Here is a 13244-nt window from a genome sequence, read left to right as displayed (position 1 = left end):
TTACATTTAATTCCATTACATTCAATTCCATTACATTCAATTCCACATTCAATTACATTACATTACATTCAATTACATTCAGTTCCATTACATTCAATTCATTTACATTCAATTACATTACATTCAATTCCATTCAATTACATTCAATTACATTCAATTACATTTAATTACATTACATTCAGTTCCATTACATTCAATTCTATTACATTCAATTACATTACATTACATTCAATTACATTCAATTCCATTACATTCAATTCAATATAATTTACAGTTTTTATTGTCATGGGAAACATGTGTTAACATTGCCAAAGCAAGTGAGGTAGATCATATATAAAGTGAAATAAACAATAAAAATTAACAGTAGACATCACACATACAGAAGTTTCAAAACAATAAAGACATTACAAATGTCATATTATATATATACAGTGTTTTAACAATGTACAAATGGTTAAAGGACACAAGATAAAATAAATAAGCATAAATATGGGTTGTATTTACAATGGTGTTTGTTCTTCACTGGTTGCCCTTTTCTCGTGGCAACAGGTCACAAATCTTGCTGCTGTGATGGCACACTGTGGAATTTCACCCAGTAGATATGGGAGTTTATCAAAACTGGATTTGTTTTCAATTCTTTGTGGATCTGTCTCTCTCTCTCTGTCTCTGTCTCTCTCTCATCTGTCTCTCAATTCCTGTCTACATTCAATTCTCTATAATTTAAAGTTTTTTTTGTTCTGGGTCTCTCTCTAACTCTGTCCAAAGTCTCTCTGGTCTCTCTCTCTCTGTCTCTCTAAAGTGAAATAAACAATAAAAATTAACTGTCTCATCTCTCATACTCTCTTTCAAAACTCTAAAGACATTACTCTCTGTCATATTATATATATATACAGTTTTTCTCAATGTACTCTCTCTGTCTCTCTCTGTCTCAAGATCTCTCTCTCTAAGCATAAATCTCTCTGTCTCTTACAATGGTGTTCTCTCTTCTTCTCTCTCTGTCTCTCTCTCTTCTCTGGCTCTCTCTGTCTCTCTCTGTCTCTCTCTTTCTGTCTCTCTCTGTCTCTCTCTCTCTCTCTCTCTCCCTCTCTGTCTCTCTGTCTGTGTCTCTCTGTCTCTGTCTCTCTCTCTCTGTCTCTCTCTCTCATCTCCAGGAAGCTGTGAGGTCTCTGTCTCTCTTCTCTCTCTCATTATATTTCATCATTCCCTCTCTCATGTGACTGACACTCCTCTGACTCTCAGCTCAGTGGCAACAACACGCTAGTTAACTGAGTGTGTGTGTGTGGTGTGTGAATGTTCAGTGTGTGTGTGTGTGTTCAGGAGCTCCTCTCTTTGTTGATCCCATTGATAATAATCTATTTAGTAAGAGTCTGTCCCAAGAAGGCTGAATGTCTACAAGAGGGAGGGTTTGAGTGAGTCCCAAATAGTGACTAGAGCCCTATTCCCTATATAGTACACTACTATAGACCAGAGCCCTATTCCTATATAGTGGTACTACTATAGACCAGAGCCCTATTCCCTATATAGTGGTACTACTATAGACCAGAGCCCTATTCCCTATATAGTGGTACTACTATAGACCAGAGCCCTATTCCCTATATAGTGGTACTACTATAGACCAGAGCCCTATTCCCTATATAGTGGTACTACTATAGACCAGAGCCCTATTCCCTATATAGTGGTACTACTATAGACCAGAGCCCTATTCCCTGAATTTCACTCTAATTCTTTGTGGATCTGTGTAATCTGAGGGAAATATGTGTCCCTAATATGGTCATACATTGGGCAGGAAGTCAGGAAGTGCAGCAGGAAGCTGTGAGGTCAAATTTACTGTTTAGGTTTTCTACTGCCAAGTTTCTGGTAGGTTTCCACACTACTTTCTATAGCAGTTCTTAATGTTACTACAGTTCCTTTTGACTTTGATGCCTCATGTATTTCTCTGTTCAAGTAGACTGTATTTTTGCTCTCCTCTCTCTCTCTCTGTCTCTCTCTGTCTGTCTCTCTCTTCCCTCCCACCTCTCTCTCTCTCTCTCTCTCTCTCTCTCTCTCTTCCTCCCCCTCTCTCTCTCTCTCTCTCTCTGTCTCTCTCTCTCTTCCCTCCCCCTCTCTCTCTCTCTCTCTCTCTCTCTCTCTCTCTCTCTCTTCCCTCCCACCTCTCTCTCTTCCCTCCCCCCCTCTCTCTCTCTCTCTCTCCCTCCCCCTCTCTCTCTCTCTCTCTCTTCCCTCCCACCTCTCTCTCTCTTCCCTCCCACCTCTCTCTCTCTCTCTCTCTCTCTCTCTCTCTCTCTTCCCTCCCACCTCTCTCTCTCTTCCCTCCCCTCTCTCTCTCTCTCTCTCTCTCTCTCTCTCTCTCTCTCTCTCTCTCCCACCTCTCTCTCTCTCTCTCTCTCTCTCTTCCCTCCCACCTCTCTCTCTCTTCTCTCTCCCTCTCCTCTCTCTCTCTCTCTCTCTCTCTTCCTCCCACCTCTCTCTCTCTCTTCCCTCCCACCTCTCTCTCTCTCTCTCTCTCTCTTCCCTCCCACCTCTCTCTCTCTCCCTCTCTCTCTCTCTCTCTGTCTCTCTCTTCCCACCTCTCTCTCTCTCTCCCTCCCCCTCTCTCTCTCTCTCTCTCTCTCTCTTTCCCTCCCACCTCTCTCTCCCTCTCTCTCTCTCTCTCTCTCTCTCTCTTCCCTCCCACCTCTCTCTCTCTCTCTCTCTTCCCTCCCACCTCTCTCTCCCTCTCTCTCTCTCCCTCTCTCTCTCTCTCTCTCTCTCTGTCGCTTCCCACCTCTCTCTCTCTCTCTCTTCCCTCCCACCTCTCTCTCTCTCTCTCCCTCTCTCTCTCTCTCTCTCTCTGTCGCTTCCCACCTCTCTCTCTCTCTCTCTTCCCTCCCACCTCTCTTCCCTCCCACCTCTCTCTCTCTCTCGCTGTAGGGTATAGAAGACAGGAGTTTGTTAGCAGGTCATCTGGCTATGTTCCTGAATGACTATAACCTGGCTCAGGACCTCTACCTAGAGTCTTCCTGTCCCAACACAGCCCTGGAGGTAACACACACACACACACGGACACGGACGGACACTAGGGTTAAATATTCTCCCTTTTTTTTTGTTTCCAAATGTTCCATCCAGAGAATAAATCCCTTTTCTCCTGGGTAACTTGGTATTTCCAGCCCAAACAGTAAGTGTCATACACATTAAAACCTCTACAGGATCGGTGGGTCCTCCCCCTGTGGGGCGGTTGAGCTAACGTAGGCTAATGCGATTTAGCATGAGGTTGAGTTAACGTAGGCTAATGCGATTTAGCATGAGGTTGAGTTAACGTAGGCTAATGCAATTTAGCATGAGGTTGAGCTATCGTTGGCTAATGCGATTAGCATGAGGTTGAGCTAATGCGATTAGCATGAGGTTGAGCTAACGTAGGCTAATGCGATTAGCATGAGGTTGAGCTAACGTAGGCTAATGCGATTAGCATGAGGTTGAGCTAACGTAGGCTAATGCGATTAGCATGAGGTTGAGTTAACGTAGGCTAATGCGATTAGCATGAGGTTGAGCTAACGTAGGCTAATGCGATTAGCATGAGGTTGAGCTAACGTAGGCTAATGCGATTAGCATGAGGTTGAGTTAACGTAGGCTAATGCGATTAGCATGAGGTTGTAAATAACAATAATCCCAGGACATAGACATATCTGTTATGGTGTGAAAGCTTAAATTCTTGTTTATCTAACTGCGCTGTCCAATTTACAGTAGCTATTACAGTGAAATAATACCATGCTATTGTTTAAGGAGAGTGCACAGTTATGAACTTGAAAATGTATCAGTAAACCAATTAGGCACATTTGGTATTGATACAGAATTTTGAACAGAAATGCAATGGTTCATTGGATCAGTCTAAAACTTTTCACATACACTGCTTCCATCTAGTGGCCAAAATCTAAATTGCACCAGGACTGGAATAATACATGATGGCCTTTCTCTTGCATTTCAACGATGATGGTACAAACAACAACAACAAATAATGTTTATTTATTTGTGTTATCTTTCACCAGATCTAATGTGTTATATTCTACTACATTAATTACACATTTCCACAAACTTCAAAGAGTTTCCTTTTCAAATGGTATCAAGAATATGCAGATCCTTGATTCAGGTCCTGAGCTACAGACAGTCAGATCCTTGATTCAGGTCCTGAGCTACAGACAGTCAGATCCTTGATTCAGGTCCTGAGCTACAGACAGTCAGATCCTTGATTCAGGTCCTGAGCTACAGACAGTCAGATCCTTGATTCAGGTCCTGAGCTACAGACAGTCAGATTTGATTCATTTTAGGTCCTGAAAATGAAATGACAGTCAGATCCTTGATTCAGGTTTTGAGCTACAGATCAAAACTCAGTCCTGATTCAGGTCCTGAGCTACAGACAGCCAGATCCTGCCTGATTCAGGTCCTGAGCCTACAGATCAGCCTGATCCTACCTGATCCTGCCTGAGCTACCTTCAGATCCTGCCTGATCCAGGTCCTGAGCTACAGACAGTCAGATCCTGATTCAGGTCCTGAGCTACAGACAGTCAGATCCTTGATTCAGGTCCTGAGCTACAGACAGTCAGATCCTTGATTCCTGCCTGAATCTACCCATCCAGTCAGATTTGAGTCATTTTAGGTTGAAAATGAAAGGGGGGAAAACAGGCGGATTTGATCAGAGTTTTGATCAGCCTGAGTTTTGATCTACCTGATCCTACCCATCCTACCCGAACCTACCAGATCCTACCTGATCCTAACCCTGACCTACCTGATTCTACCTGATTCTACCTGATTCTGCCTGATTCTACCTGATTCTACCTGATTCTACCTGATCCTGCCTGATCCTACCTGATCCTGCCTGATCCTACCTGATCCTGCCTGATCCTGCCTGATCCTACCTGATCCTGCCTGATCCTACCTGATCCTGCCTGATCCTGCCTGAATCTACCTGATCCTGCCTGATCTACCTGATCCTGCCTGATCCTACCCATCCTACCCGATCCTACCAGATACTACCTTATCCTACCTGATACTACCTGATCCAACCCGAATCTACCTGATCCTGCCTGATCCAATCTGTTCCTACCTGAATCTACCTGATCCAGCCTGATCCTACCTGATCCTGCCTGATCCTACCTGATCCTGCCTGATCCTACCTGATCCTGCCTGATTCTACCTGATCCTACCCAATCCAGCCCGATCCTGCCTGATCCTACCTGATCCTGCCTGATTCTACCTGATCCTGCCTGATCCACCCATCCTACCTGATCCAACCCAAATCTACCTGATCCTGTCTGATCCAACCTGTTCCTACCTGAATCTGCCTGATCCTACCTGATCCTGCCTTATCCTACCTGATCCTACCTGATCCAGCCCGAATCTACCTGATCCTGCCTGATCCAACCTGTTCCTACCTGAATCTACCTGATCCTACCTGATCCTACCTGATCCTGCCTGATCCTACCTGATCCTACCCAATCCAGCCCGATCCTGCCCGATCCTACCTGATCCTGCCTGATCCTACCTGATCCTGCCTGACCCTACCTGATCCTGCCTGATCCGACCTGATCCTGCCTGATTCTACCTGATCCTGCCTGATCCTACCCGAACCTACCAGATCCTACCTGATCCTACCTGATCCAACCCGAATCTACCTGATCCTACCTGATTCTAGCTGTTCCTACCTGAATCTACCTGATCCTACCTGATCCTGCCTGATCCAACCTGATCCAACCTGATTCTACCTGATCCTGCCTGATTCTACCTGAATCTACCTGATTCTACCTGATCCTACCTGATGAGTTAGAGGCTTATTATGCATGACTCCCGAGTGGCGCAGTGGTCTAAGGCACTGCATCTCAGTGTAAGCGGCGTCACTACAGTCCCTGGTTCGATTCCAGGCTGTATCACAGCGGTCTAAGGCACTGCATCTCAGTGTAAGAGGCGTCGCTACAGTCCCTGGTTCGATTCCAGGCTGTATCACAGCGGTCTAAGGCACTGCATCTCAGTGTAAGAGGCGTCACTACAGTCCCTGGTTCGAATCTAGTCTGTATCACATCTGGCTGTGATTGGGAGGCCCATAGGGCGGTGCACAATCGGCCCAGACACACACACACACACAGTGTGGGGGTCCATAATGTGTATAATTGATGCTGGTCATTGGGACAGTGCTCTGATGCTGGGCTGATAACATTAGATGAGGAGGGACCTGCAGCATTGGGACAGTGCTCTGATGCTGGTCATTGGGACAGTGCTCTGATGCTGGTCATTGGGACAGTGCTCTGATGCTGGTCATTGGGACAGTGCTCTGATGCTGGTCATTGGGACAGTGCCTGATGCTGGTCATTGGGACAGTGCTCTGATGCTGGTCATTGGGACAGTGCTCTGATGCTGGTCATTGGGACAGTGCTCTGATGCTGGTCATTGGGACAGTGCTCTGATGCATGGGACAGTGCTCTGATGCATTAGATGGGTGACAGTGCTCTGATGCTGGTCATTGGGACAGTGCTCTGATGCTGGTCATTGGGACAGTGCTCTGATGCTGGTCTTTGGGACAGTGCTATGATGCTGGTCTGATAACTCTGTGTGTATTAGATGAGGACCTGCAGCATTGGGACAGTGCATGCTGGTCTGATAACTCTGTGTGTATTAGATGGGACAGTGCTCTGATGCTGGTCATTGGGACAGTGCCAGATGCTGGTCATGCTGGTCTTTGGGACAGTGCTATGATGCTGGTCTGATAACTCTGGGACAGTGCTCTGATGCTGGTCATTGGGACAGTGCTCTGATGCTGGTCTGATAACTCTGTGTGTATTAGATGAGGAGGGACCTGCAGCATTGGGACAGTGCTCTGATGCTGGTCATTGGGACAGTGCTCTGATGCTGGTCACTGGGACAGTGCTCTGATGCTGGTCATTGGGACAGTGCTCTGATGCTGGTCTGATAACATTAGATGAGGAGGGACCTGCAGAATTGGGACAGTGCTCTGATGCTGGTCATTGGGACAGTGCTCTGATGCTGGTCTGATAACATAGATGAGGAGGGACCTGCAGCATTGGGACAGTGCTCTGATGCTGGTCTGATAACTCTGTGTGTATTAGATGACAGTGCTCTGAATAACATTAGGGACCTGCAGCATTGGGACAGTGCTCTGATGCTGGTCATTGGGACAGTGCTCTGATGCTGGTCATTGGGACAGTGCTCTGATGCTGGTCATTGGGACAGTGCTCTGATGCTGGTCTGATGCTCTGATGCTGGTCATTGGGACAGTGCTCTGATGCTGGTATAACTCTGTGTGTAGATGAGGAGGGACTGCAGCATTGGGACAGTGCTCTGATGCTGGCTAAGAGACTGGCTGAGGACCAGATACCGTTCATATCGAAGGAGTACGCTGTTCAACTGGAGTTCATGTAAGATACACACACACACACACACACACACACACACATGTTATTTATTTCAATATTTTAGTTTCATGGTCTCGTGTTTGATGTCTCTCTCTCTCTCTCTGTAGAGGAGACTATGTGAATGCCCTGTCTCACTATGAGAAAGGTATGACCCACAACAACAAGGCAAGTCACCACTATCCTCTGCAGTGTGTGTTGTGGTTTTATTTTTCCATACAAGCTTTTATATTCTGTATTAGAGGGGTTAAAAACCTCCTACCCTCTTATCTTTCCTCCTTTTTACACCCGTGTGAGTGTGTGTGTGTGTGTGTGTGTGTGTGTGTGTGTGTGTGTGTGGTTCCAGGAGCATGATGAGGCATGTCAGGGGGGTGTGGCCAGAATGTCAATCAGGATGGGTGACATCAGAAGAGGCGCGGCCCAGGCAATCTCTCACCCGAGCAGAGGCCTGAAGAAAGACTGTGGGGTTATACTGGAGAACATGAAGGTATCACTCTCTATCTCTCTCTATTTCTATCTGGCCTGAAGGTATCACTCTCTATCTCTCTCTGTTTCTATCTGGCCTGAAGGTATCACTCTCTATCTCTCTCTATTTCTATCTGGCCTGAAGGTATCACTCTCTATCTCTCTCTATTTCTATCTGGCCTGAAGGTATCACTCTCTATCTCTCTCTATTTCTATCTGTCCTGAAGGTATCACTCTCTATCTCTCTCTATTTCTATCTGTCCTGAAGGTATCACTCTCTACCTCCGTCTCCCTCTATTTCTATCTGTCCTGAAGGTATCACTCTCTACCTCTATCTCTATCTGTTTCTATCTGGCCTGAAGGTATCACTCTCTATCTCTATCTCTCTCTGTTTCTATCTGTCCTGAAGGTATCACTCTCTGTTTCTATCTGTCCTGAAGGTATCACTCTCTGTTTCTATCTGGCCTGAAGGTATCACTCTCTGTTTCTATCTGTCCTGAAGGTATCACTCTCTGTTTCTATCTGGCCTGAAGGTATCACTCTCTGTTTCTATCTGTCCTGAAGGTATCACTCTCTGTTTCTATCTGTCCTGAAGGTATCACTCTCTGTTTCTATCTGTCCTGAAGGTATCACTCTCTGTTTCTATCTGTCCTGAAGGTATCACTCTCTGTTTCTATCTGTCCTGAAGGTATCACTCTCTGTTTCTATCTGTCCTGAAGGTATCACTCTCTGTTTCTATCTGGCCTGAAGGTATCACTCTCTCTCTGTTTCTATCTGTCCTGAAGGTATCACTCTCTATCTCTCTCTGTTTCTATCTGTCCTGAAGGTATCACTCTCTGTTTCTATCTGGCCTGAAGGTATCACTCTCTATCTCTCTCTGTTTCTATCTGTCCTGAAGGTATCACTCTCTACCTCTGTCTCCCTCTATTTCTATCTGCCCTGAAGGTATCACTCTCTATCTCTATTTCTATCTGTCCTGAAGAAAGACTGTGGAGTCATACTGGAGAACATGAAGGTATCACTCTCTCTCTCTCTGTTTCTATCTGTCCTTATCTATCTGTCTCCCTCTATTTCTATCTGCCCTGAAGGTATCACTCTCTATCTCTATTTCTATCTGTCCTGAAGAAAGACTGTGGAGTCATACTGGAGAACATGAAGGTATCACTCTCTATCTCTCTCTGTTTCTATCTGTCCTGAAGGTATCACTCTCTACCTCTGTCTCCCTCTATTTCTATCTGCCCTGAAGGTATCACTCTCTATCTCTATCTCTCTCTGTTTCTATCTGGCCTGAAGAAAGACTGTGGAGTCATACTGGAGAACATGAAGGTATCACTCTCTATCTCTCTCTGTTTCTATCTGCCCTGAATGTATCACTCTCTATCTCTCTCTGTTTCTATCTGCCCTGAAGGTATCACTCTCTACCTCTGTCTCCCTCTATTTCTATCTGCCCTGAAGGTATCACTCTCTACCTCTGTCTCTCTCTATTTCTATCTGTCCTGAAGAAAGACTGTGGGGTTATACTGGAGAACATGAAGGTATCACTCTCTACCTCTGTCTCTCTCTATTTCTATCTGCCCTGAAGGTATCACTCTCTACCTCTGTCTCTCTATTTCTATCTGTCCTGATGAAAGACTGTGGAGTTATACTGGAGAACATGAAGGTTTCACTCTCTACCTATATCTCTCTCTATTTCTATCTGTCCTGAAGGTACAGTGCCTTGCGAAAGTATTCGGCCCCCTTGAACTTTGCGACCTTTTGCCACATTTCAGGCTTCAAACATAAAGATATAAAACTGTATTTTTTTGTGAAGAATCAACAACAAGTGGGACACAATCATGAAGTGGAACGACATTTATAAGGATATTTCAAACTTTTTTAACAAATCAAAAACTGAAAAATTGGGCGTGCAAAATGATTCAGCCCCCTTAAGTTAATACTTTGTAGCGCCACCTTTTGCTGCGATTACAGCTGTAAGTCGCTTGGGGTATGTCTCTATCAGTTTTGCACACCGAGAGACTGAATTTTTTTCCCATTCCTCCTTGCAAAACAGCTCAAGCTCAGTGAGGTTGGATGGAGAGCATTTGTGAACAGCAGTTTTCAGTTCTTTCCACAGATTCTCGATTGGATTCAGGTCTGGACTTTGACTTGGCCATTCTAACACCTGGATATGTTTATTTTTTAACCATTCCATTGTAGATTTTGCTTAATGTTTTGGATCATTGTCTTGTTGGAAGACAAATCTCCGTCCCAGTCTCAGGTCTTTTGCAGACTCCATCAGGTTTTCTTCCAGAATGGTCCTGTATTTGGCTCCATCCATCTTCCCATCAATTTTAACCATCTTCCCTGTCCCTGCTGAAGAAAAGCAGGCTGCCACCACCATGTTTGACAGTGGGGATGGTGTGTTCAGGGTGATGAGCTGTGTTGCTTTTATGCCAAACATAACGTTTTGCATTGTTGCCAAAAAGTTCAATTTTGGTTTCATCTGACCAGAGCACCTTCTTCCACATGTTTGGTGTGTCTCCCAGGTGGCTTGTGGCAAACTTTAAACAACACTTTTTATGGATATCTTTAAGAAATGGCTTTCTTCTTGCCACTCTTCCATAAAGGCCAGATTTGTGCAATATACGACTGATTGTTGTCCTATGGACAGAGTCTCCCACCTCAGCTGTAGATCTCTGCAGTTCATCCAGAGTGATCATGGGCCCCTTGGCTGCATCTCTGATCAGTCTTCTCCTTGTATGAGCTGAAAGTTTAGAGGGACGGCCAGGTCTTGGTTAGATTTGCAGTGGTCTGATACTCCTTCCATTTCAATATTATCGCTTGCACAGTGCTCCTTGGGATGTTTAAAGCTTGGGAAATCTTTTTGTATCCAAATCCGGCTTTAAACTTCTTCACAACAGTATCTCGGACCTGCCTGGTGTGTTCCTTGTTCTTCATGATGCTCTCTGCGCTTTTAACGGACCTCTGAGACTATCACAGTGCAGGTACATTTATACAGAGACTTGATTACACACAGGTGGATTGTATTTATCATCATTAGTCATTTAGGTCAACATTGGATCATTCAGAGATCCTCACTGAACTTCTGGAGAGAGTTTGCTGCACTGAAAGTAAAGGGGCTGAATAATTTTGCACGCCCAATTTTTCAGTTTTTGATTTGTTAAAAAGGTTTGAAATATCCAATAAATGTTGTTCCACTTCATGATTGTGTCCCACTTGTTGTTGATTCTTCACAAAAAAATACAGTTTTATATCTTTATGTTTGAAGCCTGAAATGTGGCAAAAGGTCGCAAAGTTCAAGGGGGCCGAATACTTTCGCAAGGCACTCTATCTCTCTCTATTTCTATCTGTCCTGAAGAAAGACTGTGGAGTTATACTGGAGAACATGAAGGTATCACTCTCTATCTCTCTATTTCTATCTGTCCTGAAGGTATCACTCTCTACCTCTATCTCTCTCTGTTTCGATCTGTCCTGAAGGTATCACTCTCTATCTCTCTCTATTTCTATCTGTCCTGAAGAAAGACTGTGGAGAACATTAAGGTGTCTGCCCATCCATCCATCCTTTTCTCTCTACCGATATATCTGTCTGTCTGCCTCTCTATCTATCCTATCTATCTATCTCTACGTCTCTGTCTCAGTCTCTCCGGCGTCCTTTCTCAATAGCAAGGCTATGCTCACTGAGTCTGTACATAGTCAAAGCTTTCCTTAAGTTTGGGTCAGTCACAGTGGTCAGGTATTCTGCCACTGTGTACTCTCTGTTTAGGGCCAGTCACAGTGGTCAGGTATTCTGCCACTGTTTAGGGTCACACAGTCAGGTATTCTGCCGCTGTGTACTCTCTGTTTGGGTCAGTCACAGTGGTCAGGTATTCTGCCACTGTGTACTCTCTGTTTAGGGTCAGTCACAGTGGTCAGGTATTCTGCCACTGTGTACTCTCTGTTTGGGTCAGTCACAGTGGTCAGGTATTCTGCTCTGTGTACTCTCTGTTTGGGTCAGTCACAGTGGTCAGGTATTCTGCCACTGTGTACTCTCTGTTTAGGGCCAGTCACAGTGGTCAGGTATTCTCTCTGTGTACTCTCTGTTTAGGGTCAGTCACAGTGGTCAGGTATTCTGCCACTGTGTTCTCTCTGTTTAGGGACAAATAGCATCTAGTTTGCTCAGTTTTCTTGGTTAATTCTTTCCAATGTGTTAAGTAGTAATTACAGTGGTAATATTCTGCTTAAGTGTACTCTCTGTTTGTTAAGTCACAGTGGTCAGGTATTTGTTTAGTAGTAATTATCTGTTTGTTAAGTAGTCTTATCTGTTTGTTTAGTAGTAATCTGTTTGTTTAGTAGTAATTATCTGTTTGTTAAGTAGTAATTATCTGTTGTTAAGTAGTAATTATAGTATATAGTTATAGTAGTAATTATCTGTTTGTTAAGTAGTAATTATAGTATATAGTTATAGTAGTAATTATCTTTGTTAAGTAGTAATGTATATAGTTATAGTAGTAATTATCTGTTTGTTAAGTAGTAATTATAGTCAGTTATAGTAGTAATTATCTGTTTGTTAAGTAGTAATTATAGTATATAGTTATAGTAGTAATTATCTGTTTGTTAAGTAGTAATTATAGTATATAGTTATAGTAGTAATTATCTGTTTGTTAAGGGTAATTATAGTATAGTTATAGTAGTATTCTTGTTTTCTGGATGTTTTGTGAATTTTGATAATTAGCGAGTTTCGTAATTCTCGGTCTCGACCGTGTGGTATCAGAAGAGACAGTAGTAATTCTCCCTCTCTGTCTGTATCAGAAGAGACAGTAGTAATTCTCCCTCTCTGTCTGTATCAGAAGAGACAGTAGTAATTCTCCCTCTCTGTCTGTATCAGAAGAGACAGTAGTAATTCTCCCTCTGTCTGTATCAGAAGAGACAGTAGTAATTCTCCCTCTCTGTCTGTATCAGAAGGGACAGTAGTAATTCTCATCAGAAGAGACAGTAGTAATTCTCCCTCTCTGTCTGTATCAGAAGAGACAGTAGTAATTCTCCTCTCTGTCTGTCTCTGTCTGTATCAGAAGAGACAGTAGTAATTCTCCCTCTCTGTCTGTATCAGAAGGGACAGTAGTAATTCTCCCTCTCTGTCTGTATCAGAAGGGACAGTAGTAATTCTCTCTGTCTGTCTGTATCAGAAGAGACAGTCATTCTCTGTCTGTGTCAGAAGAGACAGTAGTAATTCTCCCTCTCTGTCTGTATCAGAAGGGACAGTAGTAATTCTCTCTGTCTGTATCAGAAGAGACAGTAGTAATTCTCCCTCTCTGTCTGTATCAGAAGGGACAGTAGTAATTCTCTGTCTGTCTGTATCAGAAGAGACAGTAGTAATTCTCCCTCTCTGTCTGTATCAGAAGGGACAGT

At 44.0% G+C, this 13244-nt stretch overlaps 1 pseudogene; it reads left to right on the top strand.

The window, feature by feature from the left end:
* Positions 1-13244, top strand: part of LOC121843193 — a 39000-nt pseudogene that overhangs the window by 1284 nt on the left and 24472 nt on the right.

This window comes from Oncorhynchus tshawytscha, unplaced genomic scaffold (genome assembly GCF_018296145.1).
Source record: "Oncorhynchus tshawytscha isolate Ot180627B unplaced genomic scaffold, Otsh_v2.0 Un_contig_17178_pilon_pilon, whole genome shotgun sequence".
Taxonomy (NCBI): domain Eukaryota; kingdom Metazoa; phylum Chordata; class Actinopteri; order Salmoniformes; family Salmonidae; genus Oncorhynchus; species Oncorhynchus tshawytscha.
Note: the sequence above shows the minus strand (reverse complement) of the source record. Positions and strands in the feature narration are given on the sequence as shown.